At 29.6% G+C, this 27682-nt stretch overlaps 1 protein-coding gene across 4 annotated transcripts in view; it reads left to right on the top strand.

The window, feature by feature from the left end:
* The window catches only part of LOC122630802 (protein tincar), a 233899-nt gene that overhangs the window by 84768 nt on the left and 121449 nt on the right, over positions 1-27682 (top strand). For all 4 annotated transcript variants that reach the window (XM_043815737.1, XM_043815735.1, XM_043815736.1 and 1 more), the window contains exon 3: positions 14455-14506. The gene's annotated coding sequence lies outside the window, so the exon portion shown is untranslated. The remainder of the gene's footprint in view (positions 1-14454; positions 14507-27682) is intronic.

Genomic DNA, 27682 nt, shown 5'->3' with positions numbered 1-27682 from the left:
TACTACTACTACTACTACTACTACTACTACTACTACTACTACTAATATTACTACTACTACTACTATTACTACTACTTCTCATCCTCCTCCGCGTAATTACATTCTATGCGGAGAGGAACTAATCGCGTTGTTCGCGATACACAGAGTACGCGGTCTTCTTCGCGGTGAATTGGACGTGCTCGAGAGAGAGGGGGAGAGAGAGAGAGAGAGAGAGAGAGAGAGAGAGAGAGAGAGAGAGAGAGAGGAGAGGATTGGCACGGAGGAAGGAGGGAGAGAGAAAGAGAGAGAATCGAAAATTATGCGGGATGTTAAGAAAGGCTACATTTGTTATGAAGTTTATGTCTTTATTACGATGCTCGTCTTTATTTTTTATCGTTCGTTTAACTTTTCATGTTTTTTTTTTGTATTTTTTTTTTTTTTTCGAAACAGACAGAGAGAGAGAGAGAGAGAGAGAGAAAGAGAGAGAGAGAGAGAGAGAGAGAGAGGGAGAGAGATCAAATGTTTGATTGTATTTTTGCATGTAACGATAATCGTTTTTAGTATTTTTTCGTTTTTAGTTCTTTTTCTTTTTCTTTGTTTCTAATTTTAAGTTTTATAAAAGTCAATGGACGCTTCTCAAAACGAATGTCAATCGTGATAATTTTGATTGGATAATTTAATCTATAAATAATAATATTTTAGAATAAAGTAGGATAGGTTCAAGAGAATAAGAGAGAGATAAAAATAGGAATTTGTGTAAGGCGCGAAGAAAGATTGTTTTAATTATGAAATTTTGATCGATATTACGCTGTTTATTATTATTTTATACAGATTGTTGAATAATTAAAAAAATTTTTTTTTGTATTAAAGCGATAAGGGAAGAAAAAGAGAGATAGAGAGGGAGAGAAAGAAAGGGTTAAAATTTTTGATTTCGCATATAACAAAAGTTATTTTTTTAATTACATCGACTTTTAACTTTTATAAAAACGATTATCGGACATCCACCGTGATAATTTTAACCGAAGAATAATTCAATCTAGATAATATTTTTTACTTCAAATTTGATTCATTCAAAAGGAAAAAAAAAAGAATATCATTTGGTTGTGAAATTTTTATCGATATTACACTCTGTGTCCATTCGCATTTTAAATTAAATTTCAAACCGTTTTACACATTTTATAATTTTTGTCTGATCGGAGATAATCCAAATTGGTTCTCGAAACTTCTGTCTGTAAAAAAATTATCCACTGCTCCGATTGATCCGACTTTTATCCTCTGTAAAAGCGACCATTTCAAATTGGACGTCGATCGCTATAATTACGAAGAATAATTTAATTTAAATAATATTGCATCACTATTATATTAAATTAGAAGAGTTCGAAAGATAAAGAGAGAAAAAATACACTTAAAATACATACATATTTAATTTTTATTAATATCGTCTTGTTCATTCACATTTTTAATTAAATTTCAAATCATTTTATACATTTCATTTTTTAAATCGAAAATAATTCAACTTTTTTCTCGAAACTTTCGTTTGTAAGAAAATAATCCATTGTATTGTATATCTCTATAAAAACAAACATCTCAAATCGAATATTAACTGTAATAATTTTGAATCGATGATTCAATCTAAACGATATTATCTTTCAGAAAATCAGAGTTCAATATAAAAAGAGAGATAAAGACAACAATGATTTAAAAAAGTTTTTATCTATATTAAACTATATTAAACTATATTAAACTATATTCATCCTTATTTTAAATTAAAATTCAAACTTTTTTGTATATTTTAAACTTTCTGTCGGATGAGATATAATCCAAATATATTTCTATAATATTTTCTTTGTCAAAAAATAATCGATTGCACTAACCGATGGGAGTTTTACCCCTGTACAAAAACTAATATCACAAATTTAACTTCAGTCGTGATAATTTCGAAGAATAATTCAGTCCAAACAATACTATCTTACAATAAATCAGACGAGTTCAAAAAAAAAAAAAAAAAAAAAAAAAACAGAGGAGAATATAACATTAATTTACAAATTCTTATCGATATTAAGCTATTCATTTATATTAAATTTTAAATTAAATTTCGAACTTTCTTCTATATTTCATATCTTTCTTTCAGATCGGAGATATTTCAAAACTTCCTTTCGAAAATTTTGTCTATAAAAAAATAATCCATTGGTCCGATTGATCTGGGTTTTACCCTCAATAAAAACAAACATCTCAAATGGAAGATCATTTCAAAGGATAATCCAATCTAAACAATACTATCTTCCAGAAAATCAGACGAGTTCAAAATAAAAAGAGAGAGAGAAAAAAAGGAAAACATCGATTTAAAAGTTTTTATCTGTATTAAGCTATTCATCCTTATTTTAAATTAAAATTCAAACTTTCTTATATGTTTTAAACTTTCTTTCGGATCAGATATAACCAAAATATATTTCTGTAAAATTTTCTCTGTCAAAAAATAATCGATTGCACTAACCGATGGGAGTTTCAAGCTTGTATAAAAAGGAACATCATAAATCGAACATCAATCGCGTTGATAATATCAAAGAAAATTTTAGTCCAAACAATAACCCATAAGACGTGCTTTTAATTCAAACGTGTTTTGTTTCTGTCTAATGATGCTTTAGCTTCTCGAAATACGATTCTAATTTAAGAACGAAACTCGAACTGTCGGGGGAAGAACGTTCCTTTCTTTCTGCTTCCATTCGCTTATCTATGTATATAAAATATACTCATGTCGACGTCCATGGAAATACATTCCACAATTCGAACGATTCTTTTATCGTTTGGGTTTCGTTTTCCCAACAGTTCCGATTGTTCAAATCAAATTTTCTCGGTACCTAACTTTGTTCCGTTGTTGGACGAAAACAGACGGATGTATACGGGAGAAAAAAAGAAGAAATATCGAACGAAACCGAATCACGACTTCTCTTCGAAAGAAAATCCATGATCCATATATTTTGATTCGTCAAACGATGATTCTACCAAGCATAGAAAATATTTATGATTACAATTGCAAAAATCTTTTTGTGCTTTCTTTTTCTTTATTAGTTTATTTCTCTTTTTTTTTATCTTTCCTTCGTTTATTTCCTTTTTTCTAATTTTCTTTTTTTTTTATATGATAATCTCTCGAAAAGATTTATAACAATGTAAGAAAAAAAATTATGGGAAAAAAAAGAAAAAAATGTTACAAGATATATATATGTATAATGAGTATATGTCAATCAGTATTGTTATTATTAATCAGAGTGTGGTCAAAACGTGATTTCGAAAATTATGATTATTATAAAATCGGGATGTTAATTATTATCGATTATTATGAAATAAACAGTATTTCATGATTAATTAATAATCGTTAATCGTGTGATGATCACTCTTTTTTGCATTACGATCTGATCAGTAATTTATTTTTTATAACAATGATATGTATATTTTTTACTTATTTATTTTTTTCTTTTTTGAAAAATATTCATATTCATTATTTATATATTTATAAAAAATATTCTTTTTATCAATAAATATCGATAGAGGATATTTGAATTTCGTTTCTGTTTCAAAATGTAATATCTTCATATTACGTATATTAAGTCAATAATAAAATAAAGTTCTATTAAATCGCACAAGTATTAGAAATTTTAAATGATTTGATGAAATTTATAAATATAAGAATATTGAAATAAATATAAGTTTATTACTGATCCTAATAAAATATAATTTAAATTATTGAATGATTTAGAAATTAGTAATTTGTGATTAAAAAGATTAAAATGATTTGAAATGATTAAAAAAAATGATTTACAAAAAAAAAAACAATGAAATACTAGACACACCCTTTATTGTTAGTTTTGTAAAGAATGATTTATGATATTTAAATTGCAATGTAACGTCAGATGTTAGGTGTCAGATTTTCTACGTGAAAGTTGATAACATATGTTTCGTCCCATTGGACTTACAAAATATACATATCATAAGCAAAGGATAGCAATGTTGAATATATTAGCATATTTGTCCTGTTTCGACGAAAATTTCTGATTTATACTCTTCTGCTCACCCAACATAGAGATATGTAAATATTTTTTAAATTTCTTTTTGTTTTTATTTTTTGTTATTTTTGTTTGGTTTTTTTTTTAATGTTTATGTTCGTACAAATGAGTTTGTTGCAATCTTTTATAAGCAATATTAAATATTAAATATTCAACTAATCGCATATGATATAGTAAATGTAATCCCACAGCTTTTATTTATTTTTATTTATTTATTTATTTATTTATTTATTTATTTATTTATTTATTTTATATATACAAGATTGGAATTACATGACATGAAGGTTATGAAAATGTAAATTGAGAATATCATCGAAAACTTGTTTGACCTTGAGATATTGTGTAAAGAGGAAAAGAAGGAAAGTGATGAAAATTTTTTTTTTCATTTTATTTTATTATAGATTTTATTAAATAAAAATAAATTTTCATAAATTAATCATGGATAATAATTTATAAAAATTAATGATAACAAATGATAATATTAATGAAATCATAACAATGATATTCATTACGTTTATGATAATTTTGTTGATGTAATGGTTTAAACAAATGATTAAAGCAATAATAATTTTCGCAATGACCGCAATGACCGCAACGAGCAAACACTTTCTCTTTTATACTTTGATTAGTGAAATAGTCTAAACATAAGACTGGATAACGTCTTGAAACAGAACTGTCATTCGTATTATTACTTATTACTATTCATTTTTTCTAATTATTATCTATCATTAGTTTATTATCGTCAATTTATTAAAATTTATTCTTTTATAATAAAATAAAATTATAAATTTCATCAAATCGTTTTAAATTTCTAATATTTATGCGATTTAATAGAACTTAATTTTATTATTGGCTAATATACGTAATATGAAGATATCATATTTTAAATCTAAACAAAAATGAAATTAAAATATTCTCTATCGATACTTGTTGATAAATTTTATAATATAACAAAATAAAAACTTTGTCATTCTTTTTTCCTCATATTTTATGTTTCTTTCAAGATTAGATCAGTTTTTGGCGATATTTTTAATTTACATTTGAGTGATCTTCATGACATACTTTCGATCTATAAAAAAAGATCTATATCGATTACATCATCAGTTGAATACCGTTCTTCTTTAGTGAAACAATCAATTGCTTCGCTTCTAACGATTATCTTGTTCTTTTCTTTTTTTTTTCTTTTTATTTATTGATTGATTTATTCATTTTTTAGTAATTGTCATAAGTTCTTATTATAACGTCATAAATATGATACAGTGATTTACAACAATTTGCTAATCATTTTAATGTTCTTTCTACATTACAACAATTGAAATTTTCTCTTGCGTGTGAGTTTATTTTTTATTTTCATTGTTTTTCTTTATTAAATTCAGATTTATGTTTCTTTGATTAATCTTTTCTTTTCATTTCTTTTTTTTTTTTTTTTATTCGTATTTCACTATTTCATAACTCTTATTCTATCCACTTCATCATATCTCACTGATAGTTTAATTGCGAGCAATTCCAAACAATTCGTTCGGATGTTCGTTCGATCGTCTACCGTTTTATCTATCGACGTTTATTCTTGTTCTATTTTCTGTCTATTGATATTATATACAAATACACACACACAAAGATTTGATACCGTACATCGTTGCACGATAGTATTATGGATGGGTGGGGTGACAGAACAACTCACAACGATGCGACGACGTATAATTCCAATGTGAATTTTCACCTCTTCGGAATATCCAGGATGATAAAAAAGAAAAAAAATAGAACGATATTTCAACGGCTTAGTAAAAAATTTCTAATTAACACGAAAACCTAAAATCAACCCTTTCGATGTAAATCAACTTTTATTATTTTTTTGAGTGTTCGATATCGCAAGTGATAATATTGAACGTAAATATATTAGCTTAAAAATATATTAGTTTATTGCTAATGTAATAATGAAATATATATACATTCCAGGAATATTTTACGATTGTAATGAGAGTTAATTTACATCGAAAGGGTTGATTTTAACACTTATGTTAATCAGACATTTTTTTAAGTTATCTCGATGATTATTATAACTCCTTAAAATATTGGATCCTTTCTTTTTTTACCGTTTATATATCGTATTTCTTAGTATGGTGCTTTTTTCTGATAACGAAAATGTTGAAAAGTGCGCGCGCGTGAGAGAGAGAGAGAGAGAGAGAGAGAGAGAGAGAGAGAGAGAGAGAGAGAGAGAATGAGAGAAAAATAAAGAGAAAGACAGAAAGAGATAAAGAGAGATAAATCTCCAGGATCATCTTGGTGAGTTATGGTCGAGATACTCACTTGACAGCGGCACTCTGCTAGTATACACACATACACATTTAAACATACATGAACACATATACACACACACACACACACACAGGCACACGACCACACATGAATATAGAAATACAGAAAAGAGATGCACAAAGTGCAAGTTCAAAAGGTACAGGATGATTCAAGCAAAGTATACGAACGAGTCGGAGAGGAAAGGTGTTAACTGATAGAAAGTTTTATTCAACAAATTTTCTTAAATGAGTATCAAAGGGAGATGTGACTGCTCAAGTATAAAGTCTAGACGACGAAAACGACGATGACGACGACGACGACGACGACGACGACGACGACGACGATGACGATGCTATTGCTGCGAGTGGTTGATAGAAGTGATTCGGTGAAACAAGAGAGAATAACTTTCTCCTCGGAACATCTTTGATATTTCTAATTAGCTGTTGCAATGAGAGACAGTGTGTGTTTGTACGTATGTCTGTGTGTGTATGTATGAGAGAGGGAGAGAGAGAGAGACTACTAGAAATGTACCTGCTCACGATCGTTTAATCAAGGAATTTGAAGACAGATATTTCGGTAGATAGACGAGAAACGAAAGGATGAGGATTAGGAGGACCATCGTAACTAACAAATAACTTTACAGACTCGACCGTCTACTAATTTCATAATTCGACGTAGATATTATTACCTGAGGGAACTCGTAAATGAAAAGTATACAAAGTGTCTCAAGCAATTGGAACACGCTGTATCTTCTAAATGATTGAAAATAGATAAAAATGTTACGTCAAAGTTAAATATCGGATGGTCTATAATGTGCTAATAATTTTATGCACTTTTGTACGACATTGCATCAGCAAAATGTAATCACACTTTTTTTTTTTTTTTTTTTTTAATGGAAACTTATATGTTTGACTATACCAGTTAATGCAGCTTTTTATGCTTGAGATAAGAGTATTAATATACTTATATATGTTTTAAATTTATATATTAGGAAATTATCGCAGCTAAATTTTTCTGAATTATTTAGGTTTGTCACCAAATGTTAATGAACGGGTAATATCATGTGTTATGAATACTTGTTAATTATTAGTGAATTATATGCTTGATATTAGCGATTAGTGTTAGTAGATGGTTCATGTAATTTAGGAAATGTTTAGGAAACTGAAATAATTTAGGAAACATTTGAAAGAGGGAATATTGACTTGATAGAAATTATTTGATAGTGATTAGTAATTCGGTTCATGTGTACCGAAATAATTTAGGAAATATTTTAAAAAGAAATTTATAAAAAAAAAAAAAGAAAAAAGAGAAAATATCGACTAAAAAAGGGAGCGGGAATTTATGACTTTTTTCTGGCCTGTAATTAATTCCGTTAATAAAAAAAAAAAAAAAATCATTAAATATGTCTGCCAATATGTACTGTTAAGAGTGTTTAAACAGATAAATTAATACAATCCGTTATCTTGTTAAAATTATCGATGTTGAATCAAGCAGCAATCGTTTTTTTATAACGTTTGTGGTAGCAATAATATTTTATTATGGTATTATAAAGAATTAAGAGAAAAGAATAAAGAACTTTTAAAGTATATTAAAAAAATAAAATAAAAAAAAAATAAAAACAGTCCTTCTTTAAGGATTTTTTATACTTTCATTTAGTGACTATGTATGAGTAATTGAACTTAACATAGGATTTTTGATAAAAAGTTTTAATAATTTTTTTAATGATTAAAAAATGAAAACTATGGTTTTTATTATAACTTGTGTAAAGAATTATCATATCTTATTATATGTTATATAAAGAAAATGTCCGTATAACAAAGGTAAATGATATAAATAATCGTGTTAAAAATAATCGTGCCAAACTTCTATTCAATAATTTTTAAGATATTCTTTACACCGATTGGAACATAGTTTTGAGATAACGGTGTTTAAAATTAAAAATATTATAATAAACAAAATTATATATAAATTTCATGCTCGATAAAGTCAACTTTATCAATTTTTGTTAAATTCGTCGATTTTTGGAGTTTTCCTGATAAAATGTTCGGAGTATATTCTCGAAGTAAGAAAATATTTCAGAAAAATCGATTTTTCTTTTCTTTTTCTATTTTTTATTTTTTCTTTTCTTTTTTTAACTTTCTAAATACAGATATGCAAATCCTTTTTAAGTACGACAAATGAGAAATTCGAGAGGGTCGCTACCGTATACGAGATCTAGCTATTTATTTATTTGATCTCTCGAAATCTACTTAAAAAAGGATCGTTACTCACGGGATGACTCCAATGTAAATATTCCCGAACGTATACAAGATGGATTAATCGCGAATTACGTTTTGTTTTATGTTTCGTCGATACTTTTTAAATCCTTGAAATATATTTATCTCTGTCTCTTTTTTCTTCGACGTATAAAAAAGCGAATAGGGGATGACGCGTCTCAACGAGAACGATACGTTTTTCCACGTTTCACGTCCGTTTTACGCTCGTTTCTCTCATTTCCTCTTTCCCCTCTTGCTTCTCCTGCTTCTCTTCCTCTTCTTCACCAGCACTACCACTGAACACCACCTCCGATTCATGTTATATTCTTTTCGGTGATGGTTTCATTGCGACCGAGCTTTAGCATCCCTTTATGAATATTTATGGCGGACAGAGTGGGACGAGTCAATTATACCGTTAAACCTACTACTTTATCCGTTATAGCATAGACTTAGAGAGTATAATTCGTGTAGAATCTTTGTTAAGATTAAGATCGATAATCTACGGCCTTATCAAATCTAATTACTCTTCGATAGTATCTTACATCGAAGATGCATAGGATAATAATTCGGTTATAGACATTTTTTTTTTTTAACGCACAGTGTTTTTTTCGGTACATTGTAAATTTAATCGATATATATATATATATATATATATATATATACATATTATTTATATTTTATATATATAATAATAATAATGTTTGTATATATTTTATTATTTATATAGTTTATTATAAATATTATATATATAATAAAAATTCAACATTTTCTACGTTTTCTAATTCGCTAAACTACATCTGATGACAAACTACGAATTGGATTAATTTTATTCAACATTGCATATGGCATGTCTGTCACCGGGAATCTTTTTATTAATAGCTTGTGAACAACCAGGTGAGACAGGTTCTGGTTCTTTATTTTTCTTTGTATCTTCTATAGTCGAATGAGACACACGTTGTTCTGGTTGTTATTCTTGATTTAAGAAAACTGATAATAGACCATCGTCATTAAAAATGATTAATACAATGAATAAAAATCTACCATCTCCATAAGCAGCCGAATTTACATCGTAAGAAATTAATTTTACAATATATTAACTATCCTCGAAAAAAGTCGTGTCATCTATTTCGAAAATAAGGGGGTGGTGATTCACTTAATTTTTTTTTAACAATATTGCAACAATATCTCATCGTACGATTATAAACGTAATCTTTGAATGCTTCATTAATGCGTTATACTTAGTAAAAATCATTTTGTAAATTGTTAACGAATTAAGATTTTAAGAAAAAGTAAAAAATTTGTTGAGAGTATTTACATAATTTTTATATTACGAATAACTTATCCAATTTCTTAACCGAATTCAAACAAATAGTATTACTTATGAGATTCATTAATAATTGTCAGTCCTATTACTAAAATTATCTGAAAATTGGATTATATCTAGAAAATATGACACCAAGTGATCGATCTCGTTTCCCGCAGGACTCATTCGGAATTATCTCAATTACTAACGTTAAGATCAAATATAACAATTTTACGATAATATGTTTCGTTCGTTTGAAACAAACTTTCTATTTATTACATATATATATTATAGTAATAGTTAAGAATGGAAAGTTTTATCGATGAAATGAAAAAGTTAACACCGAGAAATATCAGAGAGAAAATTAAAATATTAAATTTCCATTTTCTTTAAAAGTTCTTTTCACCTTTGATCTCTTTACCGTTCGTTTATTCTCTCATTTATCTGGAAAACGTTCTCGTAATTTCAAAAAAGAATCCTTTCCCTTTCGTCGTATTACTCTCTCTTTTCCTCTTCCTCTTCCTCCCCCCTCTCTTTTTCTCTTTTTCTCTTTTTCTCTTTCTCTCTTGCTGAGTAAAGAAAAAAAAAAAAAGAAATAGTGTTCGAACGTGCCTGTGTACGTTGCTTTGAAATAAACATACGCTCGAACGCCGACGAAACGTAACGTTAGCCGCGATATTACCGCGATGGAAAACGCTTGGGTGCTTGCCAGAACACCACAGGAGTTCCTTCGTACGATTACTATACGTGTATATGTACACACATGTATAGATTTATGCTTCACATGTATGTGTTTGATATATATTTGCATCTGTATATATATATATATGTATGTATGCCTGCATGTGTGTGTGTGTGTTTATGTGTGTGTATGCACGTATGTATGTATGTATTTAAATATACGAACCTTTATATATTTAAATGGATGGATTGTGTAGTACACGAGTACTCGACCACGATAATGCGCTTTAATTTTGTAAAGTACAATCATTACTTTGTACACTCCATTCGAGCACGTGCTCTATCTACGATTCTACACGTGATTTCACTATACAACGAATGAACGTAATAGGTATGCGACTATTTTCTATCGATTTTTTTTTCTCCTAACATTGAACGCCCCCGAAATGACAATATTAAATTTTATGAATTTCATTGGAAACAATTATTACTTGAAAAATTCTTTTATGATAATCTGTCCGAGGATTTTAAATATATACATTCTAATGGAAGTGTAGTTTAATGGTAATAGTAGAAAGTATTATAAAAAGAGATAAAAATATTTGAAGAAAGCTGATGATATATTTGACGTTGATAGGTCGATATGCAGATAAGAATACAAAAAAAAATATTCTTAATAATGTCAAATAATGATTTATTAATTCAGTGGAGAAAATAATCGAAATTTATGTTAGTTCAATCGTTACAAACCTGCTCGCAAAAGAAATTTTTGTCACTGATCTAGTTATCGATAAGCGACATATTTGTTTCTCTTTTCTTTTTTTTATTTACTTGTCGTTTCTTTGACAGCGTAGGAAAGTATGATAAATTCTCTTGTATCTTTTTATTTTTTTATCTACAAAAATTTACGAATGAAAGATAAATAATCAAAGATCCGGCAAAATGATCACTCTAATTGTTCGTTCTGAGACAGAGTATTAAAGATAAATTGTTGAACGTTTAATAGGATATAATAAATTTGTTGTGGAATAGATACAATATGTGATTTTATAATTATCTTGGTATATATATATATTTTTTTTTATATTTTATCGAATCTAATTGATCACTTTACTCGATTACGTAGAAGAAAGTGACCATCAAGCAGCCATTTTGTCACGTGTAAGTTTATACAATGAAATCACGAATTCACTCGAAAGTATAGTTTTATATTTTAATTATAAAATTTATTTTTTTTTAGTTATTTAATTCTTATTATATTTTATTAATGAAATAAATCATTATAAACAGAACAAAATTCATGAATCGTATAAAAGAATTTTGATTAATCTTATTAAATATAGAATAATAGAAACAGAATCATTATAATTATATAAATAGGACAATTGTATCATAATAACAAATTACGAAGTGATTAATGAAAAGAATAAAAATTCACCATTTGTCCAAGCAGTTTGACTTTACGTCAAATTTGATTCTATCGATTGGCCACTTTGTTCTTCAGTAAATCATTAAACTCAATGCGTTTTCATTTGATAATAAACTAATCCTAAATGTTCTATGGTATTAAATATTGAAGGTTTAAAACGTACTCTTTAACAAAATTATTAATAAAAAAAATCTTTTTACATTATTATCTATATTTAACAATCTTAGATATTTATCTTAAATCAATTGTTATGAAAATCACGAAAATCTTTGTAAAAAGAAAATCTATCACTTATCACAACGAGCTCAAACGTCCAAACACAATATTATATTCTATCTACTATATTCTCCAATTATTGTTTCGTATTAATGATCGCTAAGGAAACAGCAGCTCCCTCTAACAAAATGGCGGCCGACAATCACTACTGAAACTCCTTCAAGGATACGATGAAAAAAAAAAAAAAAAGAAAACAAATAAATAACCATCGTTTTGCTTGATAAAAAAAATTATTACATCACTAGGAAGATCGAAGAAAATTGCTAATAAACCGTTTCGTAAATTTTGATTGCGTTTTTTAGCCGTGAAAATTATTCGATATAACTTGTACCACTGTAACGAACTTTCGATCCTTTTTTTTTTTTTTTATTACATTTTTTTATCTCGTAAAAAAAAAAAAAAAGAAAACACAAGAAAAAGGTCCAAAAAATTGTGGCAGAGGAGGAGGGAGAGCAGAGGCGGTTGATTGGTGAATTGTGTCGCAGCACGTGGTTTCTCCCCGACACAGAAGGGTTAATTCGTCGGCCGATAGCTCAGCTCGGTCTACACGCGCTGCTAGAGGAGAAAAAAAAATTTAGGGCCGTTTCATATTCAAATATGCGGAAGACCCGATCGTGGGGTTCGGAAAGGTGAATGACGGGGAAGAGTGAATAGAAAAAGAGAGAGAGAGAGAGAAGGGGAGGAGAAGAGAGACGTAAGAGGGGGTTGGTGATACGGTGGTAGTAACGGTGGTAGTGATGGTGATGATGGTAGTGGTAGATGCGGTGGTTCCGGCTGGAAACAAAAAGTTTTCCCACTTTCATGCAAATCTTGTCCCTATAATTGCCACCGTCGTGGTAACAGCACAGGTTTTCTATTTCTTTTCCTCTTTGTTATCTTCGTAATTCTTTGGTGCTTGCATGGTCTGCTTGGGTATATGGCGTTTGGCTTGATTCTCATAGCTTAACGTAGGACGACCACTAGACTAGAGGAAAAGGACCAACCAACGACGAAGGATCTTCCGGTCGTGTTTGCCTCGTTTGTCTTCCGGCCCGAGGCAGCTGCGTCTGCAATGAGACGGGGTGGACGATCGATCGAGTTCTCTCTCTCTGTCTCTCTCTGTCTGTCTGTCTGTCTGTCTGTCTGTCTGTCTGTCTGTCTGTCTGTTTGTCTGCCTGTCTCTCTCCTTCTCTGTCTGTCTGTCTGTCTCTCTCTTTCTCTTTTTCTCTAACTTGTGTATCCCATTACGGAAATACGTGCGGCAAATCTCTCTCTTTCTCGTTTTTTTTCCTCCTTTTTCCTTTTTTATTTTTCCTTTCCCTCTTTTTTTTTTCACTTCCTTTCCGTTTCCTTTCGACGGTGTTTTCAGGATATGAAAATAAAAGAAAGGAACAAAGAAGAAAAAAAGGTTCGACGTTTCTTTGATCCATTAAACAACCGAATTAATTTTCTCGCGCGTTACTATCCATTCGTTTTTATGTTAATTAATGAATACTAATCGTGTATAATCATAACCTTCGTATGTTTTATAAAATTTGAGAGAAGAAAAGAATGGTGTTTATACTTATAAGAAACAAAAAAAAAAAAAGAGAGAGAAGAAGAAAAATAGAAAAAGAAAAAGAAGAAATTTCTTTAATAATATTTCCTTATGTTCCGTAATAATCTTTGCTTAAATTCCGTAATTTATATCATGTATTACTTATATGTACTTGTTGAAACATTACGGGAGGGATGGAAAAGTGAAAAGTAACTATGGTTAGACGTTATTGAATAGCATTATGAAATGATGTAAAGGAATCTTTGAATTCGTCCCTTTCGTATTTTCTTTTTTTTTTTTTTCATGAAAGAAAAAACTCTCTCTCTCTTTCTCTTTCTCTCTCTCTCTCTTGAATGCTTTGTATGTATTCCCATATAAAAAAAGAAAGAGAGAGAAAGAGAGAGAGAGAGAGGGAGAGAGTGGTGGTCGGACTTATAAGGGGTGGTTTCAAGTTTCGAAGTACCGTCAGTCGGTACGAATGTTTCCTTCATGGAAGATTAACGATTCGTAAGGGTCCCTAAGCTACCGCTAGCCTTTCCTTTCCCTTTCTTTCCCTTCCTTTCCTTTTTCTTCTTCTTTCTTTACTTTACCTTCCTTTTTGCATTTTTTCCTGTTTCTATCCTTCATATCTGAAAGATCTCTTTCGATTTTTGTTTCAGAAGCCGCTAACGACACGAACGACTCCAAAGACTTAAGCAACGTATTGGCAGGGTGAGTTTTAACGACCAATAAAATTGAAAAGAAAAGAAAAGAAAAGAAAAGAAAAAGAAAGAACAAAACAGAAAGAAAATTCAAGAGAAAGAGAAAAAGAAAGATATATATCTTTTAATAATAGCATCGATGGCTCGTGTAATATTCGAACTTTTATCAGATAAGAAGAAAATATGACTCGCTTGGAACGCGTAGGCGCGTTCAAACGTTATAATCTATGTTGGTATTTAAAATTATCGCTCGCTCGCTATGTATGTGCAGTAGGAAAACCGGAAACGATGTATCTAACGTTTTACTGTCGCTCGAGTGAAGCGAGAGTGATAGATAAATAGACAGCGATTATTGCTTTGGATACGTCGAACATGCAAGTGTATTTTCTTTCGCGTCACGTTCTCTGTTTCTATTTTCTATCGGAATTGAAATCGTCGCTGAAATGTTTCTTCTTGTTTGTTCTTCTTTTTCTTTTTTCTTTTTTTTTTTTTTTTTTGAAAATTAACAATTAAATATCATATAAGATCCCTTTTCTTTTTTCTTTTTAATGGCATTTTTTTATAATTTTAATTTATGAAAGGAATTTATTGTCGTTTGAAAAGATTGACTTTTTGATTAGTAATTTTTGAAAATCTTTTTTTCTCTTCCTTGCTTTTATAAATCGATATGTGTATAAAAAATCTTATATCTCTTGAAGTGGATACATGTTTGTAAAATATTAAAAAAAAAGGGGTGGGGGGAGAAAAAAGTATCGTGATGAAATATTGTTTTTGTGAGCTGCAGTGCACTACGCTGTCAACCTATGCTCGTAAAACATTACTGCCCCAGGGCAACCAATTTCCGCTTGCACGGAATACCTTAAATCAAAAATCCCTGTGTTGTCTTAAACTATATGAGTGTAGTTTCAATTGCACGTAGGAGTTGTTCGAAAAATTATTGCATCAAAATATTACGCAATTTTGAAGAAAAATTTCGTTGAGGTTTAAAATTTTTATGTTTGATATTTAGTGCATTGAGAGAATGACAGAAAACAAAAGAAAATAGAGAGAGAGAAAAAAAAGAAACAAAGAGAGAAAATATTCGACATTAAAAATGTTACCAATGAATAATACTTATTAAAAATGTCAGAAGAATCGAGATTCTTGAAATACGAATAAATCCTGAGAGAGAAGGAACATTTCGAGAAACTACAATGTCGAGAATGAGAACATAAATTTCACGGATGTCTCTCCGTTCTCGCTTCGATGACTCGCGTATTAATCACGCGAGAACTCGATGGATCGATTATCGGCTTATCAATGCCCACGGAAACCAGCTTTCGAACGTGTAAAATTCCATATTTTACATTTTATGACGCGTATCGATAATCGTTTAGCGAGCTGAGATAAAACGATCGACGCGTGAAAATTCCGTATTTCGTTGAGTTTCAATGGAAACGAGAAAAAGTATTAAGTCGATGGTTGATGGCAGATCGAAAGTTTTCTTCGAGAATCGATTTCGCGTCGATTAAGAGTGACGAGAGAGACTGGCCGGGAAATTCGAATCGTTAGAACGGTTATAGATATGCTATGACGTTAGATATGGATAGATTATATATATATGTTGAATGTAAAACGTTATCGTACGTGTGCAACTAGTAACGCTCGTATTTCTCTACGTGACGTCCGGATGTCCGGATGTTCACTGAGGACATGTAACGCCAAGAATGGTGACTCGAGCAAAACCACGATATTATTATTGCAGACGTTACCCTACCAGCAGTAACGTACTCATCTACGTTTCACACGTGCGAAGATCTCTTATTAGTATTAATCTCTTTAATCGCATATTTTACAAGCTGGATACTCGAAACGATTTAAATATATCGATTATCTTATGCTACATTGGATGATTACTAATAACTAATTTTTCATTCTAAAAAATTAATTTATCGATTATTTTTTGAAAATTGATCGAAATGATTTAAATATATCGATTATCTTATGATAATTGAACAGTTACTTATAATAACTAATTCTTTGTTTTAAGAAAAAGATTTTTTATCGATTATTTTTTGAAAATATTGTTATATAAAAGTGAAGCGTCGAGGGTAAAGATATGAAGGGTAAAAGGGAGTACAAGTAATTATATTATTTCATAAATATAAATATGATATAAATATAATGAGAAATAGTTTAAATTTAAATAAAGATATTTAGAGAAATATTAGTTTCAATTTAATATAATATTTGCTATGAAATAGGATAATTAATTAATAATATAAATTATTCTTTATAAAAAATGTTATTTTCTGAAAATATTATTAAATAAGAATAAAGGGTAATAGGACAACAATTATTTAATTATTAGTCTACAACAAATATATTATTTAATTTAGATTAATATTTTTTTGAGAATATCGTTAAATGGTATCGTAGAATGGTTTACATGGAAGATATTTAGATGAATATTAGTTACAAAATATTAGGATAATTAGTTGAAAATATAAATTATCTTTTAAAAAATATTATCGATTATTTGAAAATATTGTGAAATAACAATAAAGAATAGGGGACAAGAAAAACAGGGTGTAGGGTAACTATAATTATCCGGTTAGCATTGAAAATACTTAAATTACTATTTTTCTATAAACTATTTGTCTATGTGATATTATATAATATTTTATATTATATTAAAATAATATAATATATTATTAATACAAATTATTAATATTAAAATATTTTAAATAATATTAATTAACGATAAAGACTAGATGACAAAAAAAATAAAGATTCTACGCGCAACAATGACAATTACTTGAACTAATATTTGTGCTAATATTTTTTTTTACAAAATATTAGTATAATTGATTGAAAATATACAATTATTTTTGAAAAAATATCGATTATTTTAGAAAAGATCGTCGAACGATGACGATAAGAATTCTACGAAAAGAAATAAAAGATTGAGGCACAACAAAGGATTATCGTTCGGAGGGTGTTATAACGTGAAAATATTTTCCGAATTCGAGCTGACGAATAAGTACGGTGTTAGTCGTCGACACATCGAACGTATGTGTAACCGAATATAAGGCCGTCGGCATCGCAAAGCGGGAGTGCAACGTGTCGAGTTTCCTAGCGACTCTCCTAATCGTATTTGAGCCTGGTTCGACGTGGCGCGAGAAACTAACACGAGTTAAGCGAGAACAACGTAGTTGTGTCGTCAGGGCTTACTAAAGCGGCAACAGCAGTTGCGATTATTCCAACGAGGAAAAAAAAATATATAAGCTATAATAAATATAAAATATAAAATATATAATAAAAAAAAATATATATATATACAAATATATAAGAAAAAAAAATGAACTTTGATATTATGTTTTCTCTTTTCTTTTTCTTTTTTTTTTTTTTTTTTACAAAATATTATTTTTCATTCTTTTAATTTTTCGACCGAAAATTTCCATTATCAAATTAATTCGAATATTTTCAAACATCCTCTTCGTTCGGATCGCATTGTTATTTTCAAAAACGTACGTCCGGATAATAATTAATCGATAATGCGTTTCGGTTTTAATCCACGTGTATATACGTACATGCACGTATATCATCTATGTACACGTTTGCGTTAAGTTAAATGCGGATAAGCGGTTTCCGAACGATGGCTCGGGATAATTCCGCTATAATGCGATCATTTCTCTGCTAACGTTTGTTTATTTAACGCATTGAAATTCTATGATGCGACTGACGTCATCTATTTCGACCAGATATAAAGCAATTATATATTGAATGGACCACGCCATGCGTATATGGTATATAGGTATGTAGGAGTATTATTACGTAGAAGATGAATAATTCCATTATATACGTTCGTACATTTCCTCTTGTTTTTAAATTTGATACATAAATTTATGTTTATAGATACGTTCGTCGAGCAACGTACTTACGTGTATAAAATTAAAAAAAAAAGTCTGTTTTACATCCATCTTCTATTATTTATTTAATTACGATATTAAAGCCGAAAAAAGAACTTCCTTGAGATTAACTGATACTTAATAATTTTTACAAAATGATTAGAACATTTTTTTATAAAATCTAGTTTTATTTCAACAAAGGAAAAAAAAATAAGACAAACGATTTGAATTCGAACGAGTATTAATACTTTGATCGCAATAATTAATTAATTAATTGTTAAGGATAAATAGAAGGATTAATAATTCATTTTTCTTCTCTCTCTCTCTCTCTTTTTTTTTTTTGTATTAAGGGCCTTGAAACGAACGCAGAAGATGGTCGTTTCTAAATTAAACGAACCATGGAGATATTTACATGTTCTCATTACGTTGCTTCATTTTGTGTACTTAAACGTTAGAGCCTCGTTACGTCGATCAGCAAACACTGTGTATATAAAAAATCAATATGTTCTAACAGTCGCAAAGTTCGTCGTCGATATATATATGTGTGTGTGTAGATACGCACATACACACGTCGAAAGAACGTAGGTTATATGTAACGAGACAAAAAAGAAAACTTTTCCTCGCTCGATATCGAACCGAAAATAGGAAGTTTCTTGTGCCTCTTGTTCGTTTGATCCTCGCGATAAAACCTGTCACACGTCTGATAATGTTCTCTTAAAAAAAAAAAAAAAAAAAAAACCGATAAGAATAAAACGAATGAAATTCACATGTCAAGGTTAAGCTTATTCTATTAAGAAAAAAAAAGTGTAATCAAATTTCTACGACATAAAAATTCTTTTCTAACATGAAAATTGTTTCTCTTTCAATCTGCGAACAAACAAAATGTTTAATCAATTGATACGTTGATAACGCCCGATTGAACATGATTGGACGAGACCTTCTTTTTTTTATTTAAGGATCTAGGTCAAATGATTAGAATTAAAGATTAGGTGAGTTCTACAATATAAGTACGTATAAATATGTTCAGTATACGTGGTCTAATCTTACTTTTTTTCGCCTAATGATGCAAACATTTTCTAAGAATAAAAATAAGAATAAAGAAATAAAGATAGAGTAAAAATAAGAAAAAAGAAAATAAAAATAGAGTAAAACTAAGAAAAAAAGAAAGTAAAAATAAGAAAAATAGAAATGTTATATAAAGATAGGATCGAGGTTCGATTCGTTAAAAAGTTTATTAAAAATAAAAAGAAAAATGAGATACGAAATAAGAACGGACTGTGGTTTTAATTCGATATTATAGTACGTATTATAATAACAGATTGGCGATATTTATCTAATCTGTTTACACTACTCTATGTTTACTGTTTAAAATAATTCTAGAGGAGTAATGTGGTTTGTATTAATATCAGTAATCATTGGTAAGTTGGTTTCGATTTCATATCAACATGCCGCGGGTGATTCTCAGATCGTGTATACGCTAACATGCATTTCATTTACGGTTTTACTCTAACGGGAATGAACCTAGCTAGCTGCTCTATTGGAATATCGGCGATGATTCCATCGCAGAAGAGTTTCGGATCGGTAATTATCAACAATCTGTTCTTGTATTGCCTATCTATATCGAATATAAATCAGTCTGTATTTTTCTTTTTTTCTTATAGCCTAACAATACAAAACATTTTCCAATTTACGTTTATATAAATATTTTTTCTTCATTCCTTTTTAATTTTCTTTTTTAATTTATTTTTATTTTTAATTTTTCCCCTTTTCTTTTTTAATTTTGTATCGTAATGCAGGGAAGAAACCTTGATGACAGCCCGTATATATTTCTTACGAAATATTTTCTGTAACTATAATAAATTTTTATTATCGCGATTATTGCAATTTAATATTAAATACAATAATTTTTCGTAAATATAAAAATAATTTATTTATGAAGTAAAGACGTTCCAAATTATTACCGATGAAACGAGAAAAAATATTTTTTCTCTCGTCGTAATTCGTATCATTTTTGAGGTTATCTTTACATCGTTCTTTTATTATTACATCGTAAAAAATGCTTCCGTGCACCGTAGTGCAGGAAAAGAACAAATGGAGAGGGGGGCATGTATATACGCGCAAATGATACAGTTGTAAATACGATTTGATGAGTCGTGATTAATGCTATACGTTTGTTGTTGATTGCTTGATAATTCATTTAGTAACTGGACTAATTAACTCCGTTTTGATAGCGACTAATTGTCGGTAGTTATTGCTAGGGAATGTATTCAAAATTTTCGACCTGAGTTTGTTTAATCCTTTAGACTTTACGCATTACTATAATAACTTCCTGGTAAATGATATTCAAGGACGAATAGCAGTTATAATAGCTTTCTTTTTTATTTCACAATTTTTTATCTAAATAGTCGTATAGATTGATTTTACAATGTGAAAACGTCTTCGATTTGTGTTTATTTTTTTAAAAGACATTTTAATTCGAAATTTAGTTTAAAAGTGAACTTTGAAATTTCGAAATTCATAATTTCGTGATAACTTATTCTCTCGGTTTGATACATTAATCGAAGCATTTCTTCTCGACAGAGCTGTTCATGAAGTGATAAAGCTTCACGGTTAGTTCGGTCGTAGAGAAAGGATTAAATAATTCCAAATGTCGTTTTCCTGTCCATGCAGTGACCGCATTGAATTATAGCTTAAAAAGAGAAAAGGAAAAGAAAAAAACATATCAAGAGCAATTGATTTTCAAATTTATCTCTTGGATTTTTGTTATCCCGACTTATTACCTTTTGTTATCCCGATTTACGACATTTAGGATTTACAAGAAAAGTCCGATAAATGAATAGAAACAATTGGTAACGAGTCATTGATATTAATTTATTTAAGAATGCTTTTTAAGACCTTTCAAAAGGACCAAGAATCTTGTATTATCAACTATTATCGATGAACGAGCGTCTAATAAAACTCCGAATATTCAAAATTTAGATGACAACGGGATTTCCTCTCATTTCCCCGTAAATTCTATGGAATTGGAAAACTGTTATAATTATTATTAAATATTAGAGTTTAGAGAAAGACCTGTATTATTTCGTTGTACGTTTGAAACGTTTTAACACCATTTTGTGTGTATTACTACGTCCTTCGTCGACATTTTAATCCTAGATGGTCACGTTTGTCTGGCGACGTTTCGATAATCCACCCCACTTACCCACTCGACTTTCAAAGTGTCCCTTCGTCCGAAACCGACTAGGTTTGAAAAGAGGAGAAGGGAGAAAAGGGATCGAACAGTGGTCTCTCTTCGTGGTCTTCCCTTCCTCAATGACGAAGCCCGTCCGCAAAACTAATTGCGTTCGTAAAGGCATTAATATTCCCGTCTGAAATTAATTCTGTCGAGAAAGGAAGAAGAACCATTTTCGCGCCGGATTATTAAGGTTCTTTGGATCATATCGGCACGTACGATCTTTGAGTTACGAATTAAAATTCTTCTTTTTTCCCCTTTCTTTTCTTTCTTTTTTCTTTTTCTTTTCTTCTTCTTTTCTTTTCTTTTTCTTTTTATAAGAACGAAAAGTTTTGTTTGCCTTCTTCCTTCATTTTTCTTTCTTCTTCTTTTCCTTTTTTGGAAAACTTTTTGAAATATTCGTATAATGTTAAGATTAAGAGGAAGGATCATGAGAAATTGTTTTTGAGGGGGAGGAATTATAATCAAATTACATTTAAATTGAATTTCAATATTAAATGGTAATTATGCATTTAATTAAATATGATCCTTGATAAATATTACGAAATAATTAATTTTAAGTAAAGAATTAAATTAAATTATATCCCTTTCAAAGGTTATATTACTCAAATCGATGAAACGTTACCTATTCCTTCCATTCGAAAGAACATGAAAACGCTATGAAAACATCCGTAGAAAGTGTATTAAATTTATTTCTCCCAAGTATCGCCATGTCATTCACGATCATTATGTAAATTATATCGTATTAAAGATACATTCTCATCGTTTCAATTTGATATTAAATATTAAATTGAAACAATGAAATTTTCGATTGAATTTCTCTTTCTTGATGGTTCTTTCTTCTTTTCCTTTTTTTTTTTTTTTTTAATAATAAAGGACAATATATCGCGATGAAATTTTACTTACGACGGTATTAATGCGATTCCTTTTTCTTTTCTTTTTCTTGTTTTCGTTTAATGATCGATTTTAAGAATTAAATTAGATTTGTCATTTGAAGTGAGCCCGATTAATCGATCATACATCGATTAAATTATTTCCATTCGTATGATAATAAATGATAGCTATACTATTATTACGTTTTACGCTGATCTACCAATCTTTTTCGAATTATACAAATTTTTGTGAAAATCATTCAGATCGGTTAAATCGTATGAAAACGCAAAATAGCGATTATATATGTATGGGAGAAAGAAAAATGGAAGAAAAATCGTTGCGCAATTGGTTGTTCTTCGACTCGATTAATATGTACGATCTATTTCTCTCTCTCTCTCTCTCTCTCTCTCTCTCTCTCTCTCTCTCTCTCTTTCTCTCTCTTTCTATCTCTATCTCTCTCTTCTCTTCCTCTTTCTAACCCATAGGAATTTCAATGGATGCGTATGGATATTACGCTGTTGCACGTTTTATCAGCAGGAGAAACAGAGAAAGAGATAAAGAGATATAAAGAGAGTGGGAGAGAGAGAGAAAGAAAGAAAGGGAGAGAGCGAGTCAGTTAGAGAGAGAGAGAGAGAGAGAGAGAGAGAGAGAGAGAGAGAGAGAGAGAGAGAGAGAGAGAGAGAGAGAGAGAGAGAGAGAGAGAGAGAGAGAGAGACAGACAGAGATAGAGGTAGTAGTGGGTAACGCGTTATCGATTTTTGCGGAGGCGCTGTTGGCCCGTTCGCGTGCGCCGTTTATAAACTTTCGTCGTGGATTACACGCTGGCTTGCCTTCGTAAACCGCTAGTGATCGGTCTCTGAACATTGGAGAAAGGAAGAAACTAAAAACAAGAGAGAAGAATCGAAAGGAAGGAAGAAAGAGAAAAAGAAAAAATAAATAATGAGAAGGAACAGACCGAAGTATTACGAGTGAAATGTGATTTCTTAAATGAATTTTGTTTGTTTCTTTTTTTTTCTTTTCTTTTTTTCTTTTCTTCTCTTTTCTTTTGTTATTACAAATTTCGCAATATCCAATATGAAATTTATTATTTCGACGAAAAATGAGTATTTATTTTTTTTTTTTTGAAGTACAGAGGAATATATGAAATAGAAGAAATATTATCGATTTAAACAATCCACGTTATATCATACATTTTGGCGGGAAATGTCAACATTTTTTTTTTTCTATCTCGTGTATAACACGATATAAAGAGTGTTACATATCTTTCATTTTTCCTTTCTTTTTTGTATTTTTAATAAATCCACGAAATACATTATTTATTTAACCTTTAAAATCTATCATCAAATATCATCTCAAGCTAATTTTTTTTCTTTACTTTTAATTAGTAGAATACGTGAAATAATTGATTTCAAGATTTTTAATTACGAGTAATCTCATTTTATATTTTTCATAGTTCGAATAAATATCTTAAAAAAAAAAAAAAAAAAAAAAAAAAGCAAAGAAAAAAGAAAAGAAAAGGAAGAAAATAAACAAATGTTAACAATCTTCATATACTTATCAAATAATAAATATAAAAAAAAAAAATGTTCACTTGAATTGAAATTTCAGCCACGAGACAGTCTTCGTTAAATAACTCTACAGTGTATGATGCATTTACATAATTTTCGAGAAAGCGATAACTTCAAGTATTTCGTTTAATAATGAAGGATAAGCCGTATATGTTCTCCGATAACAGACGCCGTTTTTTACGGCGTATATATTATAAGAGACATTATCGGTTTTCGATTATGCCTTTGTCACGGAGTCAGTCTCGTGCTTCGCATTTCAAGCAACCAGTCGAAGTCGTCGTTTTTGACGCGTTGACGGTGAAATACTATTCGTGAGACGGAATTATTTGCTTTAAAGCGTTCTTCGCGAAACAGAAATACCTTTGCTCCCCATGAAAATATAGGATTTCTTTTCGCGGTTACGTTCCTTCTCTTTTCTCTCTCTCTCTCTCTCTTTTTTTTATTTCTCCTTAGCTCATACATTTTATCTCATTCGGTCCGTTTTAATTTTAATCAATTATTATTTATGTTATTATTATGTTGTATTAAGCTATGGATCAAATATCAATGCATCCACTTTTTCGAGAACGTAATTAGCGAGCATTAGTGTACGATGTAATTTACATAATGAGATGACATTATGCGAATGGGTTGCTATAAATGTCCCCTTATCGTCGTTAAAACACGAAAACTTATGCCTTGTAATGAATCCGACGAAGAAACGAGAATGAAAGAGAGAAAGAGAGAGAATGAGAGGACTCGATGCCTTTACTTACAACATTCTTGTGTTGCTTCCTGTTTCGTGAGCAACCTCTACTTTCTCCTTCTCTTTCTTCTCTTCCTTCTTCGAAATTCACCCTTCGCTTACGACCCTTCCTTCCATCTAGCAATTATACCTTCCCTTTCTTTCGTTTGCTGAATTTTTTTACAATTATTCGGAATAATCTTAAAATTTCATTACTAATGATCCATATAGTAGTTTTAAATATTTATCAAAATTTGTAATTAAATTTTATACACGATTGTCTATAATATTTGTACGTGTATGTATCAAACACACACACACCATACATACGTTTTTTTTTATAATGGTGAACAAATTTATCATTTGAACATTTTTCTTGTTAGTATCGAAAAGACGAAAGTTTCCTTTTTACTGAAATCTTTTTTTTCTTCTTCTTTTTTCTTACTCAAACTCGTTACACGAAGAAATTGAAGAAAATATCGTGGCACTTGCTGTTTTTTTCGTCTTTTCAACTTTCTTACCGACCAATCACCGTTTAGAATCTAATCGTCCTGTTAGGAAACCTTCCTTTCTAAGAAGCAGTGTGCTAACCCTCGAAGTAGTTCCAAGGGTGTTCTGAACACGACGTCGCCCTACGGGAGACCTGGCAGCAATAAGGGCGAGTATCGAACGTTATCGTCGCCCTTCAACCAACGAGAAAATACATCGTCGTCTCCCTTTGACGTATAACTCGAGAAATTCCTCGATAGGTAATTATTGAGGCAACGGAATGCTTAATGGATAATGGAGTTAGTTGAATATTCTCTCGTTATCAGCGAGATATTCATCACTTTCGTATAACTTAATTTTATTATCATCATCATTATTATCATCATCATTATCATCATTATTTTCTTTTTTATCTTCCTTTAATTTCTGAAAATCATCTAATCTTCAGACACCTTACCTGTCGAATTACATACATATACGTCTATGTATATAATTACGTAAATTATATATATGTATATATGTATATATATATATATATATATATATGTATATTTATAGTATACATTAGGTATATATAAGTATATATTAGATGTACATATATATACATATAGATAGGTGTGTATATATATATATATATATATATATATATATATATATATCAATGTGCGTGCATATACAGGGTATCCCAAAACTCATGGATCAAAGAAAAGGAGATGATAGATATAATTTCCATAAAAAAAAAAAAAAAATCTAATATGGTTATTTGTATTCTTATCATTTTCAAGTTACATATATTTATATCATTTCATGCAAAAATCTAATACAAATCAAGCTGAATTTCTTTCGATGGTGCGGATTATGTATCAAAGCGAAAAGAAGATATTTATTTTGAAAATTTCCTTAAAAAAAAAAAAAAAATTAAAAAAGAAGGAGCTTGTTTTATCGTTTTAAATAAACTTCAATTGAAACTTCTTACTTCATTATATTTTTATTGTACTCGAAATCTAGGATTAGTTTTGTAAAATATTATTTTCACGATAACAGAATATTTTAGATAAGATTAACTTTCTTTTTTAAAGTTTTAAATATAAAGCAATTAGTTTTTTTTTTTTTCTATCTCTTTTTCTTAAGGTAGCTATTAATTGCAAAAATTGTTAGAAATTTAAAAACTATGAGGATTCGGATAACTTTTTTATTGGAAATGATCTCATCTATTATCTCCTATGCTTTGATCCATAACTTTTGGAACATCCTGTATGTAAACGAATAATTATATTATTACAATATTACATATATTATACAATATTATACAATATTATAATATTATAATATTACTAATTGTAATATTATATACAATATTACAAATATTAGTATATAATATTACAATTAGTGTCTCCAAATTGTCTCATTTTTTCCTTTTGTGATCAATTTGGATATAAATAATACAAATAAATGAATTTTACTTGACAAATAAGAATTACTTACGTAAGTGTTTAAACTTTTTCAACTTAAAAAGTATAATTATCGATATCGCGAATGTTTATTTATTATGTTCATTCTTCTTGTTCTGCAATTTTATTTATTTATTTATTTATTTATTTTTTTTATTTTCTCGATCGCATTTGTACGTCCGTAAAAAAAATGCAGCCAGACGGAAAACGAAATAAAATTTCGTTCGTAGGGATTTTTGACGGAAGCCACTTAGGAAATATGGATCGATGGCGGCTTAAAAAGAAGAGAGGAGAGAGAGAGAGAGAGAGAGAGAGAGAGAGAGAGAGAGAGAGAGAGAGAGAGAGAGAGAGAGAGAGAGAGAGAGAGAGAGAGAATGTCCATTCGTTTTCAACGAACCGCATCGCGATCTCTCCTTCTCTTGTTTCATTTTAATTCATTCAATATGTTCCCATTCCAGGATTTTTCGACATTTTATGAAAGAAGTCCTTTTCCTATCTCTTTCTATTTTCTATGATAGAAAAAGAAAGAAACGGAGATATCCTAAATGGAATATTTATAATCGAAAATATTCATTTTAATATGTTATTTTATAGTTGTGAACAGAATAGAATATTACCATAAAGCGATAAAAATAACCCCATTCAAATGGTTCCATCCTATATATCAGTATGACTATATTGCATCAGGTACGTTTCATTAGGTAATCACGGTTCAGAGAGACGTTCTATCAATGCATAATTCGTGGGAAAGATTAAAGGGTACCATTTGGAGACTCATGCCAATCGGATGACAAGTTCTAAACCGTCTTATCGTTGATGCGTATTAGTTGGTGTTATCGTTTTACATGACTTTGTCATAGGGTATTGATTTTGCTATGTGACTATGAATAATAATAATAATAATAGTAATAATGATGATGATGATGATGATGATGATGATGATGATGATGATGATGATG

This window comes from Vespula pensylvanica, chromosome 7 (genome assembly GCF_014466175.1).
Source record: "Vespula pensylvanica isolate Volc-1 chromosome 7, ASM1446617v1, whole genome shotgun sequence".
Taxonomy (NCBI): domain Eukaryota; kingdom Metazoa; phylum Arthropoda; class Insecta; order Hymenoptera; family Vespidae; genus Vespula; species Vespula pensylvanica.
This window is presented reverse-complemented; position numbering and strand designations above follow the sequence as displayed.